The sequence below is a fragment of the Oenanthe melanoleuca genome, chromosome 1, assembly GCF_029582105.1.
Source record: "Oenanthe melanoleuca isolate GR-GAL-2019-014 chromosome 1, OMel1.0, whole genome shotgun sequence".
NCBI lineage: Eukaryota > Metazoa > Chordata > Aves > Passeriformes > Muscicapidae > Oenanthe > Oenanthe melanoleuca.
Window position 1 is genome coordinate 41,444,223 of NC_079333.1, and position 13,349 is coordinate 41,457,571.

General features: G+C 42.6%; 1 protein-coding gene across 1 annotated transcript in view; it reads left to right on the plus strand.

Moving 5' to 3' along the window:
- The first annotated feature begins 2,321 nt into the window (after positions 1–2,321).
- ELMOD1 (ELMO domain containing 1) overlaps positions 2,322–13,349 on the plus strand; it is a 39,544-nt gene continuing 28,516 nt past the window's right edge. Inside the window, exon 1 of the mRNA XM_056492307.1 lies at positions 2,322–2,513. The gene's annotated coding sequence lies outside the window, so the exon portion shown is untranslated. The remainder of the gene's footprint in view (positions 2,514–13,349) is intronic.

The window sequence follows — 13,349 nt, forward strand, 5'->3', positions numbered from 1 at the left end:
ATCTGAGCAAGGTATGTTGCTATCTGGTTTTTCTGCTGCTTCTGTCACCTTCTTTCCAATGCTAAATTAATCATACAGGTGACCTTGCTGGTTTTTATTAAGCACAGCAGGCTATATGAGCTATTGCTGGGGAAGTATGACATTGCTCAACTAGTGGGGTCCTACATCTATTTTTTTCTAATACGGTTTCACTGCCAGTTCTAAACATAGGTTATATTTCTGCTGTCATGCACAGTTTCTTTCATTTGTCATCAATTAAAATTAATTATGCTGTTAAAATGAAAGTACATAATAATAAAATATTCTGTAATTGCTTATAAACAAATGAGCTTTTTATAAAATGCTGAGTTGCCTCAACTTTCCACAAAATAATGATGCTGAAGATAGGAGTCATAGTAACCTGGGTGGCTTTCATACCAACATATTGAGTGAATGGGTATATCAAACTGAAATTTGACAACAAGGGTCTCAAAAAAATTCAGGCAAATCTGAAATGGCACTCACTGCATGACTACAGTACAGCTATGTACTAATGCATGATTCCAGAGAATGGGCAGGAGACCATCTGGAAACTCCAAACATATTGGTCTGATCCCCTAAATTTGCCACAGCAGTAAGGGAACAAGTCAATAAGACTTTCTGTCTCACATTTTGAATTAATTAATATTTGTGAACAAGAGCATGTCATCTGGGAAAATAAGGCTAGTTCTGTAGCAAGGATCTGGCTTTTCATGCTCACGATTCATCTTGCAAAATTATGAATGAATTGTCTTACAAATCTCTATTCCTAGATTTATTTTGGGAAGAATAACCCAATTCTTCTTCTGAAGCCCCTGGAAACTCCCTCAGTTTAGAGTTTCTTCTCTTCAGACATGTACAGAGCTGCAGTGGATCCTCTGGCCTTGAGCTAGAGAAGTTTCTGACAGGCACAGGACCTAAGATCTGATGTACTGGGGGTGAACATTGTTGTGATATAGCAATTAGAAACACTGCTGTGATGCAGGAGACAGGAGAAAGAACTACTTTTCTAGTTGCATCAATGCATGGAATTAAGCTTGAAAGATTACTTCAGTGTGCAAAGCATGATGCAAATAAGAGATGAGGTGGTAAAGCTGTAGTCTGACGCCGACCATAGAGTTGTTCCTTTGAGTGTCAGACCTCATTTGCAGATGGACCACACAGCTGCAGAGCAGGCTGCTGGGACCTGCTCCATCCCTGCCACTCCATCAGCTCTGCAGGACACAGCACCTGCCAGCCAGGTGCATCAGGCCTGCTCATGGCAGGTGGCAGAGAGACTACATAGCCCCAGCTAGGAGGAGAATTAAATACTACTCTGCTTTGCCTTGAGACATGAACAGTGTTTCTGGTCATTAAACGTATATCAAAATGACCCAAGTGTTTTCACTACACTTCTTGAATGTGACAGTTGATTAAGGGATCAAAATTACTGACAAGGGGGAAATGAAACCATGGCCCTGAAACAGGCATGCAGAAAGCTACTTTCAAATTACACATAGAAAACACTTAGAAAGATAGGTTAATTAGGATTTTCAAAGGACTTCTGAGAACATGAGACTATTGGCCGATGTTGGGATGCCAATGTGGCCTGACAGACTGCTTACAGCTTCAAAGGAACATCTGGACAGATGCATGCAGCAGTAAGGATGGATGGAACACAGATTACTTGCCTACTGGCAGTAGATACTGCACTGGGCAACTTTAAATGATTCTGTGGATGCTGCAGACAACAGCTGTTATTTTCCTGGAGGGGAGAACCATATAAATAGAACGACATGCCTATGATCCCAATTAGCTGACTTTAAACTTTGAAGATCAAAAGCCTTCAGGATATACTGCTGGGAGAGAGAAAGGACACTGAACTGCTTTGACAGGTCGGTGGGATGGGATGGGATGGGATGGGTGGGATGGGATGGGATGGGATGGGATGGGATGGGATGGGATGGGATGGGATGGGATGGGATGGGATGGGATGGGATGGGATGGGATGGGATGGGATGGGATGGGATGGGATGGGATGGGATGGGGATGGGATGGGATATGGAGAAAGGCTCACCGAGTACTACCCCTGCTAGCCGGGGCCTTAACACCTCGGAGATGTTCCCCGCTTTCCTGTAGGACCTTTACTGTACTAGTGTGGCTGGACTGCCCTGAAGCGCAGCCAGGTATCGCCTTTCGAGTGGGGGAAGGTCCCGAAGCGCAGGACGAGCGGCGCATCCTGCGCTGGGGCAGGTGGCCGGGAGCGGCCCCGCGCGTTGGCTGCCGTGGGTCCCGGCCCCTTCCCCTCCCCGCGGGGCGGGTTCGGGCCCCGCCGCAGCCTCCCCCCGCGCTCGCCGGTAGGCGGCACCGCCGCCCGCCTTCCTCCGCCTCCTCCTCCTCCTCACCTTCGCCGGGCGCCGCGCCGGGTGACCCAGATCGCGGCGGCGGCGGCTCCGCGGCGCTGGCGGCGCGGAAGGACGGCTCGGGAGGCGGCGGGGATGGAGCGCTGCGGAGCGGTGAGTGCGCGGCGGCGGCGGGCCCCGGCGGCGGCCCCGCGGGTCGCTTAGCGACGGGAGGCGGCTCCGGGCATCGCATCGCAGCTCCCTGCGCCGCTTCCCTCCCCCGTCCCCCGCCCGGCGGTGGGAGAGAAGTTTTGCCCCTCTGAATGCGGGACGCTTTATGGAAAGACCTTGCGGCGTAAAGAAATTTGGAGGCGCTGAGTGGTTTGCGCATCTGGGGTATTTGTAGTTGATTTTTAATTTTTTTTATTATTATTATTATTATTTTTATTTTTTCTAACGGCCCCATCCTTGATGATGGTACGGGAGGAGGGCGGCACTGGGCGGCCGCCAGGCGCACGGCGCTGCGGTTCTGCAGTGGGCTCCGCGCCCTGCCCTGCCCGCTGCCCGCCTTGTCCCGCCGCACCTGCCCTGCCTCTGTGCGCCCCACTCACACCGCCGTGTGCACATGACAATGGTGACTTCTTTTTTCCACGGCACTCTCTTCTTCCCCGCCTCCCCTTCATCCCCCCACATGGTCACTGTGTGCTGAAGTTACACTTGCTCCGAGTTTATTCCAGGATTGATGTCTTTGATGTTTCCCTTTGTCCTCACCGTTTCTGCTTTTCTTACAATTTCCTTTGAAATGGCTAAAAGAGGGAAGAAAAAGTGTATGTCAGAATGGGAACGGTGAGGGAGAGGGAAGAACAACACCTTTGTCCCAATTCAATCAACTCAAGAGTCAGATCACAACAAGCTGGTTTTTTTGTGACAAAGGCATTTGAAACAAAGAAGCCATTTTAGAAACTGAAACAAATTTATTTTGTGCCTTGTATGCTGTATTAAATCCAGGTTTTCATTCTTTTCTCTTCTGCTCCCCTCTCACTCCCTCCTCTGCTCCTCTTTATTCTAATTTATGAAATAGAATAGAAAAAATAGCATCTCTAAAATCCTGCATCATCCCTGTGCTCTACAATAAGCTTACTGATTGCCTTCTGTTCCAAACGTTTCATTGCACATTTTTAAAGAATGTTATTTTGTACTCAGAAATCGATGAATAGTTCAATCAGTTGAATGTGATAAGAACATCTCATCTCCCCAGGAACAGAACAGCAAAAGCCTCATTATGTGTAGTAATTTGGTAGGTGTTGCATAGTTTTATCTATTTAGCAAAGTGCAGGCTCAGATAATACTTACTGATTCTTTGGAGAGCCTGTTTTTCTCTGACTGTCTTAAAAAATGTGGGCCACTGTGCTGCCAAACTGAACAGGTGGAGTTACATCTAGAAATATCCTTTGACTTCTTCAGTTCTCATGATCTGTGCATTATTTTAAGCACTGTTTCAACTAAAACTGATGCAAAACTACATTACTGTAGCAAATGACTTATCATCGAGGCTAATAGAAGCTTGGAGACAGGAAGCCTATGATTTTCAAGAGTGAAATCATGTGACAGCATCAGATGCTGTATGTATCACTCTAAACAGAAAATGGGCAGAAGATGATTTCAGGAAAGCAGCAAACAATGGAAAAATTGTGCAATGGAATGCATTTGTTAACTTACTATTGGCTTACTGATACACAGTAGAACATGTCTTGTTAGTGTAAAAACCTGCTGTGGCTAAGCACATAACCAAAGTGTCTATGAATCCTTAGCCAGCTCAAGTTTTGAGACAGGGCTTTATTAACCATGGGACAGCATCACATTAGCTTCACTGACATGTGTGAACCCAAGAATTTCCTGTGATCAAACATCTTCCTGTCACTCTTGACAGGGAATTGCAGCCCCCTGAGCTAAGCTATACTTAAGTGGTAAACTTCAGGGCTATGTTGCATTAAGTGATTATTTTGTTATCTATCATCTTCCCTGGACAAACAGACTTTCTGCTGCCTGCAGAGAAAATGCTGTTGCACAAATGCTGGTGTATGTAGGGCTCTAGACTGCTGCTAGTATTTAAATAATCTTGTATTTTAAAGCTGTGATCAGCTATAAACCAATTTAAACAAAAATTATGTTCAGTTGTACAGTCAGGGCATTATAACTACACAAAGCCAGGCAAGCTTTATTTTTCCCAAGGGGTCATTTGAAGTGCTAGCAGAAAATTGCAAGAAGAACAAGCTTGGGTTGCCTGGAGATCAAATCTTCTTGGATTTAATGCCCTCTGGCTCATAAAACTACATTTTAATTTTGTTTTATGAACATCTGCTCAGCTTTCTTGATTGGAAAGCTGCTTTCATTTGACATTCCTTTTAAATCCTTTGCTTGGTAGTGCAAGGCAAAGGACTGCATGAAATATGTTACTCTTTGAAAACAAGCTTTGGGAAGGAGGCCTGAAAAGTAAACTTTAGAGCAGAACTTACTGGAATACTGAGAAGGAAACCAGGTGGTGAGATTCCAAAGAGGCAAAAAGGATAAAGTAAGAGAATATAAAATGAAAGATGAGACTGATGTAAAGAGATGTGGAGAATGTTTGTGCTCATGCAGGACTGTGGCTATCTGTTCAGGCTGATCATCCTTAGCATCCATCTAACATGATACAGGCTCAGCCACCTAGCTGAGCTCAAGTGCTGAGCTGTGCTGTACCGCAGGATTTGCCAAGCCTGAGCTGGGGGTGGGAATTTTGCTTGTTCCTGCCAGGCAGTGGAAAGGGAAGTATGACAGCAGAAGCTGTGGGAGCAGCTTCCCAAGTCACTCTTGGTGGTACGTGGCACTGTGTGAGCACTCCTCCTCAAGGCAAAGCAAGCATTTTGGTGGCAAACTGACCTGTCTGACTTTGCCTTGAGACACATTATGGATATGTTTACACTAGTGATTTGGCTTGCATCCGGATTAAGTATCTGACACATCCTCCAAGACCTTCTCCAGTTGCCTTGCAGTGGGTCAGGTCTCAGAGCAGTCTGGCTGCAGGAGACCTGAACTCTCCCTCTGAAACTACACCAGGACTTGTGCTTTGGGAGTGTTCCCATTCAATTACTGAGCCTTTCATGAAATATATTGGTTTCTTTAAAATACCTCCCAGCTGTAAGCTAGTGAGCAGTTCTCATCCACTTTAGCATAAAACCAGTATAAAGCCCCACACCAACTTCATCAGCTTCAAGCGTTTCTGTCTGTTTGTTCTGGAGTGCAGTATCCTATTCCCCTGCAAAAAGTGAGCAAACACTTCTCAGTTTTCTGTTACAGCTGAGAGGCCCTTCCAGAAGATAGTTTCTAGCCCTCCCAGTAGTTAAAGTACCTGAGTGGAATGGAGCAGTTTGGCATAGTGTTTTTACCTCATCCTAATCTGTCTGCAGATCTACAGGCTGAGCACTCCATTCTAGTTCAGACAGATACAGCCACAGACATCAAAAGGAGCCTGGGGAACAGGAGACATGTAGGAGCTACAGAGACTGGAAGTGAAAGCAATTGAAAATATAAGCAGGTGAAATTGCAACTTGCTAGTGCAAAGTAGGTGCAGTAGTGGTCCTCAGGACTGTGTCTGTAGGAAACTGTACAGTTCTTCCCTCTCTGGTAGGAAATTACTTCACAGGCAATTTTAGTTTAAATATAGATGTCTGCACAAATGTTTTTCAAGCAAATCTCCCAGCTTTTGTTCTTTACCTTTCCTTGTGTATTCTTGGAGCACCTGAGAATAAATAGGTGAAAATGTTTTGGGAGTACACCAGCTGTAACTTGGTATTCAGCCCCAGGGACCTGCTTGGAGCTACTCCAGCATCTGTGTAGGGTGTTTTGTTTAAAAACAATCTGCCTTTCCCCATCCTATGCAGTTTCAATTTCAAGTGCTTGGCAGCAGCATTTCTGTTGCTCCACACTGATGTAGCTTCTGTAGTAGCTATATGTATTTTGCTTTTCCAGGGAAGGATACTCAGGTAAATTAAGGGACAAGACCAAACCCAAACTCCACAGCTCTCTGTATCATCCTTCTAACTTGGTTGTGGTGAACCAATATTTTCTGGTGGTGCATAAGAGGGAGAGGCAGTTTCTGCAAAGAAGGCTTGTTTAGGACTGTGTACACCTGGCTATCAATTTCACAGGCATAGGAGTTATTCCTTAATATATATTTATATCATCTGCTATTTGAACCCCTATTGCATGCCTGTGCCCATGCCTGTGTCTGCCATAAATGCATCAGTAAGTTTCCTAGGACTCCAAAACTGATACTATTATACTTGCTCAACTGAGCAAGGGTTTCTGTGGCTAGTTACAGATTGTACCAATGATGAAAATAAGTTTTCTAATTATTTTTATTTATTCTTTATTTTTTTAGTAGCCTTATTCATATATTTGAAAAATAGAATTAAATCCCTATCTTTCATTATCTATCAGGATGACTTGGATGTTGAGACTTGTCCATGGCACAACAACAGTTTGTTACTACACTGATAATACTTGCACAGTCATGTGGGTGAGTAGGTGATAAAATTGGGCCCCTTAGTACAAAGCTGTCCTGTGGTCATGGAAACTATAGTCCTCATCTAGCAGGCAGTTATAAGAGCAAGTCTCTTATTCCTTCTCCCACTCTGCTCTCACAAAGCTATATCCATATCAACATTGGCTTGGATGTGTGCCATCAAACAGGTTGTTCCTCTGAAACACTAAAATCAATGTGGGGTTTGTTAATTTTGGGCTTGCTAGGCCCTCACGCTGTCAGTGTTAAAGCAGCCTGAGGAGAACAGATGGGTTGAAGGAGGAAAAAAAGGAGTTCTTGCTGAACTGAGTGAGGAAGGAAAAGAAATGGTGGTGCTCCCAGAAGATGATATGGGAAACAGGATATACCATAAGCACAAATTAGGAAAAGGTCACACAACCTACTGCCCAGTTTTTCAAGTAGGATTACAGAAATATCTCCAGTGGTCTGAGATAGTCATGTTCCTCTTTGAACTTCATTTGTCTGGACCAACATGTCGTGCAGGTTACTATCTCAAGGATAAGGTCAGTTCATACTGCTGAATTATTATGGGTGTATCTGCTGCAAGGGTTCTGGAAACTTGTTTAATGTATTTCCTTTTAGAAATTTTTCTGTCACTTTACACTTATGAGGTTAAGAGTAAGACTATAAGAAATAAAATTATGCTCACTTTTCTCAGTAGAAAGAGACACTGAAGGAAGAAAATTTTCAGTGTTGCAGTGTGTTAAGAATAAATGCTTTATGGCAATCTTGTCAATCATCCTGCCCTAGTCTGTATTCCTCTTGGCTCTACTTTGTTTCTTTTCCCACTTGGTAATGTTGTTGCAGGAGGAGTTTTCAACGGTTTTCATGTTTCTTCTTTCTTTTTTCTTCCCACGTGGCCTTTTCCCTCTTTCCAGCTTTCTACTATCAAATCTTTGCCAGCATCCTTTTCTGTCTGAGAATGGGCACCCAAAAGAATGAAAGGATCTGGTTGAACCAAGCAGGAAGTGGCAGACAGAAGAAGAGCACCACAGCACCTTACACTTCCCTTGTCACTCACTTTTTTTTTCCTACTTGGTTGAGAAAATACATTTTGTGCAATTCACACATAAGAATGGTTCCTACACCATGCTTGAAAGTGTCTTTCATAAGTCTTGTATAACAGCTGGTGTGAGTTCATTGACCTTCAAACACTCTTTCCATCTTTACCTTTTGCAGATCTTCATTGCCTTTTCTTCTTACTTTGTTGTGTTAGTGTGGTGTTTGTGCTGATTTATCCCTCATTTTTTTTGACTGTCCCTGTCTCCAAACTCCATTATAGCTTTCTTTCTCCACTGCTTGTAGAAGCAGTGTTTGACTTTGATGCTACTTAGAGGTATCTTAAGCTACAGAAAGGTGAAGGGAGTCTTAGTGTGGTCATTCTTACAGCTCTTGTTAATAGAAATAAAAATTTAGTAAGACACTTGTGATTCTTTCAGATTGGCTGGTACATAGGTCTGTCTGGACAACAGATTTTGATATATGCACTGAAATTATTTTTGTTTGCTTGTTTGTTTTTGTTTTTGTTTTGAAGTGTTGCCATTCAAAATTTTTCCCTAAAGAAGGGCTTAAACCTGGTTCAACCAGAGCGTGGAGTTTGCAATACATATTAGAGAAACTTCAGAAAAGTTTCTAGTTTCTGTGATAAAACACAGATTGTTTCTTCCACTTCTCCTGACTTCAGACATTGGTAAAACCAGAGCAATCTACCCTGCATGTGTCCTTCTGGGCAGCAAATGCATAACCAGAGCTTCCAGCAAGGGCATGTACTTGGAGTTGTCCTGATTTCCTGCCTCCTGGGATACAGAGCCTCTCACTGAGCAGCAACCAGGAGATTAAATTGTAGGCCATGAAGTTTGCAAAATAACTGCAGTGGGATTTTAGATCCTCCTGTCTGCTGAATAAGTTTGTTCCTCTTTTATTGTGGTCCCCCTGCAAGCTGCAGGGCAGCAGGCAGCAAACACCTGGTGCATAACACTTACTATAGGATGCTTATGGTTTTGCAAGTGTGATGCTTCATGACATCATCTAACTGGCTGACTGCATGGGAGGTCATCATCCCTGAATCCCATCTTAGTAAAACAACAGAAGGAAATGCAGAAGTTCTCATGGATCCTACTTGCTGTACTCTTGCACATCTTGTCTCTCAGAGCTCTTGGAAAAGTTGCCACTTCCATGCCAAAATAATCTGGTGAAATGATGGGAAGATGGCACCACATGGAAAAGTTTTCTGTTAGATTGGTATGAATTGTGTCTGATCTCCATCAGATTCCTGGGTAAATAAATTGATTTATGCTCCTCTAGCTCGAAAGCTGAGTTTGGTTTTTGTGCTGACACTTCTGGGATCCTTGTCTTAGCTTTTTTGGGGTGAGGTTAACAAACTAAATTTTAGTCCTCAGTTTTACATGCTTTCAGGCTGATATTTGGACTGAGGTTGTATTAATCTGATGGCTGAGTTAACTCTGGTCCAAGAAAATGTAACAGATGTTGGAAAGGTAGGGGAATGGAAATTTAAATCTATTGACAGTGCAGATCGGTATGTAACCTGTTGATAGGATGATGTTTCTTCCCCAGAAACTATTGTTTGTTAGGAATTGATAGGGCTCTAAAGCAAATCTAGACTTCAGGTAATTTTGGTGGTGAGGGAATACTTCATCTTTGCATTTTAACTTGTGCCCTCCACTCATCTCTAGGCAATGGAATGGAAACCTAGAGGGGAGGGAGAGCTAAAGCACATCAGCCATTCACTTTTAGAAACAGTAATTTTGGGATTTTTTCCATGCAACTTCTGCAGTAATTAGTCTGGGAGGTAGCCAGGCAGCCTCTTTGGATTTTGTGTATCTAGCCTTGCAGGATTTATCCTAAACTTGAAGGATTTTTGCTACAAAGTGTGATGTTTTATTTAGAGCACATTGCCTTGCAATACAAGCTGTCGTACAGTGTGTCTGGCAACAGAGCAAGTGGGCCAGAAACATTCCACTGCAAATCATGTAGACACATGTGAGCAACCCAGATAAAGCTGCTCTTCTCCTGGGTGAACATGAATTTCAAGAGAAAATTCATGAGAAGACTAAAAATTATGCCTTTTTATAATGCATGAGGGAGGGGGGGCAGAGGAACTTGCTATATTTTGAAGGCTGTTTTCAAGCATGAGAACTTAATCTTTAGCTGATATGTCATTTACTCTCTGCCCTTCTGGGTAAAATACACTCTCCTCCATGTGTAAAATGAGCTTGTTAAGGATGGACACACTATAGACAGAGACAAGACTTGGATATTTTAATTCCTGTTGAATTTAGGTATCTGATTTACATTTCTGGAAGTTTATAGTATTCTGGATTGTGGACAGCTTTCTCTATTTTTACCTTTGTATTTATTATGAGAAATAGATTTATTATTATAAATAGAATTATTAGTACCGAGCAAAGTCTTCACCAGTGACCTAAAGTGACTTCATATAGTTTTGTCCTTTCTTTACATCTCTCAACATTGTAATAGAGCAGGGCTAATAAAAATTGGAAAAAGTAGGCTATTGTCACAGTTCTGCATGCAAAGTGCATCTGTATGCATGAACATTTCCTTTATTGGATTTCTGGGATTTAGTTTGCTTTGAATAGTCAGGTAGTGAACCCCAGCCTTTTCTTTTAAAGGACAGAGATCTACATTGAAATGTGGAGATGCCTCTACAATGCTGAGTTCTGATTTGATGTTACTTTCATCAAAGTGTGGGGTGTCACTGAGCCAAAATCTGCAGAGGAATTACACCATATAGGCTGAATTCAGTGGTGTTAGAGGTAACTTGCCATGTGAGATTTGACAAGTAAGTTCTCTTTTACTCAAATGCAATCCTACATGACTGTCTCTCACAAGAATTGTAAGACCTCTTGATCCTTTCTTACAGTCCTAATGCTTTGAAGAGGCAGTAATGGACTGAAATGCTAAGTTAGAACTACAAAATTAGAGGCTTTCAAAGCCCTCTTCTGTAGCTTAAGAGAAGCTGGGGTTTTGTGCCCTCTGACTCCCTGACTCTGCTGTGATTTTAAAGTTTTATTCAGGCCTCTTTTTCTTTTTATTAAGTAATTGTGTGATATGTACTTACGGTCACAGAACTAAAATTCAGTTAAATTTTACTTCATATCTAGCCTTGCCCTTGCTCTCCTAGTGAAATACAGAAATGTAAAATGTCAATGTGTGATGAAGATTAAAAGTGGAAAAACTGTTACTACCTGTGACAGTGTGACTGAAGTCTTGCTTATTAGGGTCATCAGTCAAGTGTGACATTTTGTTCCAAGATTTTCCTCTAAAGAATGCTTGACCTTGAATACAGCCTCATCCTAGCACATGGAAATGAAAATACCCTTCTGTACTGAGATGGGAAACTGAGCTCACACAAAACAGGCATCCACTTTTGATCTCTAAGGTGAGCCCTGCCAGTGGCTGCATCCATTTGGAGTCAGTCAAAATCACTTCTAGCCAACACAAAACTTTTGAGCTGCATGGAACAGGTGACCTGTTTTTGAGAGCTTTTCTGGCAATAGAACCATTTCCCAGGATGTCCTCTGAGTTGGAGAGGTCTGAGCAATGTTGCTGCTATAACATGCAAAGACCTATAAATGATTATTCTGTGATTGAGATGAAGATCCTCTGTTTTTACTAGTTTAACACACTTGAAGTGTTTTTTATGCCACCTTTGGGCATGAATGCAAGAAAGTATATGTCTATTCCATGGGATGGCAGGACAAACAACACTTGCTTAGAATTAGAATGGCTTACAAAACTGGGGACCTAGAGTTGTTGGGGTTTTATTTGTATTTGGGGGTTTCTCTGTGTTGTGTGTTTTTCATTGGCATGACTCTTGTAGACTCTCATTCTTGAATTGTAGGGCATAATATGACTTGTTTATGGTCAAATTTTATGGTGGACAGTTTTGGTTGGAGGACTGGGGAGAGACAAGAGAGGGGATGATTTTGTTCCATCCTAAAGCTGAGCTTGTTTCTTGGGAAACATTGCAAAGTATATTGAGGAGTGGGTAGCTCTTGAACTGATAAAATAGCAGGCATTTGGGCACCCTGTCAGCTGTATCTCTGTAGCACCATAGTACTAAGAGTATTTGGGTATAACAGAGGATATCTGAGATCACTCTGTAAGAGTGACTATGGGGGAAGCAGAAAATCAAAGGCTGGAAGGGACCTCAGACTACCTCTGGCCCAAGCTCCTGCCCACAGCAGGGTCAGCTTTGAGGTCAGGCTTCTCAGGGCTTCATTTGGTGAGTTGGGACTTGAAACCTCAAAGTGTCTCTGAGCAACCTGTGCCTCTGCCTGACCTCCTGGGGAAAAATTTTTGCCTTGTATCCAGGCTGAACCTCTCCTGTGCAAGTTTTTGCCTGTTGTTTTTCCCCTTGCTGTCCTGTGAAGACTCTGTCTCTTGACTTTTCAGTGACATCCCCATAGGCTCTGGAGGTGCTGTTATGTCCCTCCAAAGCTGTACCTGCCTTGAAGCTCATCTCCCCTGTCATGCCAGTGGCCTCTGCTTAGCTCTCTTAAATTTTTTGGTGTCTTTTATGTATTGCTGGGGCCCCAAACTAGGCAGTGTCTAAATATGGCCCAGAGTGCTGAGCAGAGGAAGATAATCTCTTCCCTCAATCTCCTTACTGGCTCTGCTTGTGTTCATGCAGCCCAGAGTCTTTGCATGCTGCTGGCTTCCAGCCAGCTTGCTATCCCCCAGGACCTCAAGGGACATTTCATAATGTGTATCAGCTATTCTTCCCCTTTCCAGTTCTAGTTATCTCAGATTGGTGTTTGAGATACAGAAGCACTAGCATTCCCATCATCGAAAGAAAAAGGAATATACAGTAGCAAAACACTTTTGGTGACATAAGGCTCAAGCCTATTTTCCCTCAGAAATAAATAAATGTAGGCTTTGGAGGTGAATGAGGAGTAGATGCTGACCCAGAATACCACTGGAAAGAAAAGTGGCAACCTGAAGTCAACAGCATGGTGGTAGCTTTCAGAAGAACATACTTTCAAATGCACTTTAAACTGCAACAGCTAAACTTAAAAATAAATTACTTGGTTTGTTGGTGTTTTTTTGTTAATCTAATGGTCCACATAAACAAAGTATTATATCCAGCCTTCTCACATTAATGTTTCTGATTTATTTCTTTTTCTTCAGCACACTTATTCTTTCTTTATAATTGGAATATACATTTAAAAGTGTTTGCAATATACCAGGTTGCAAATACCCATTAGCTTGCAAAATAAATACTGTGAAGGGAATATCTTGAGTTTATATTTTACTCTGAAAGTATGATGATTTATATTAAATAACACAACTTTTCCCTGCAGCTGTATCTGCAGCTTTGTTGGAGACAAACAAAGCAAACCCTCAGCTTTAGATAAAGAGGTGACGTTTAAGGCTTACTCGTGATT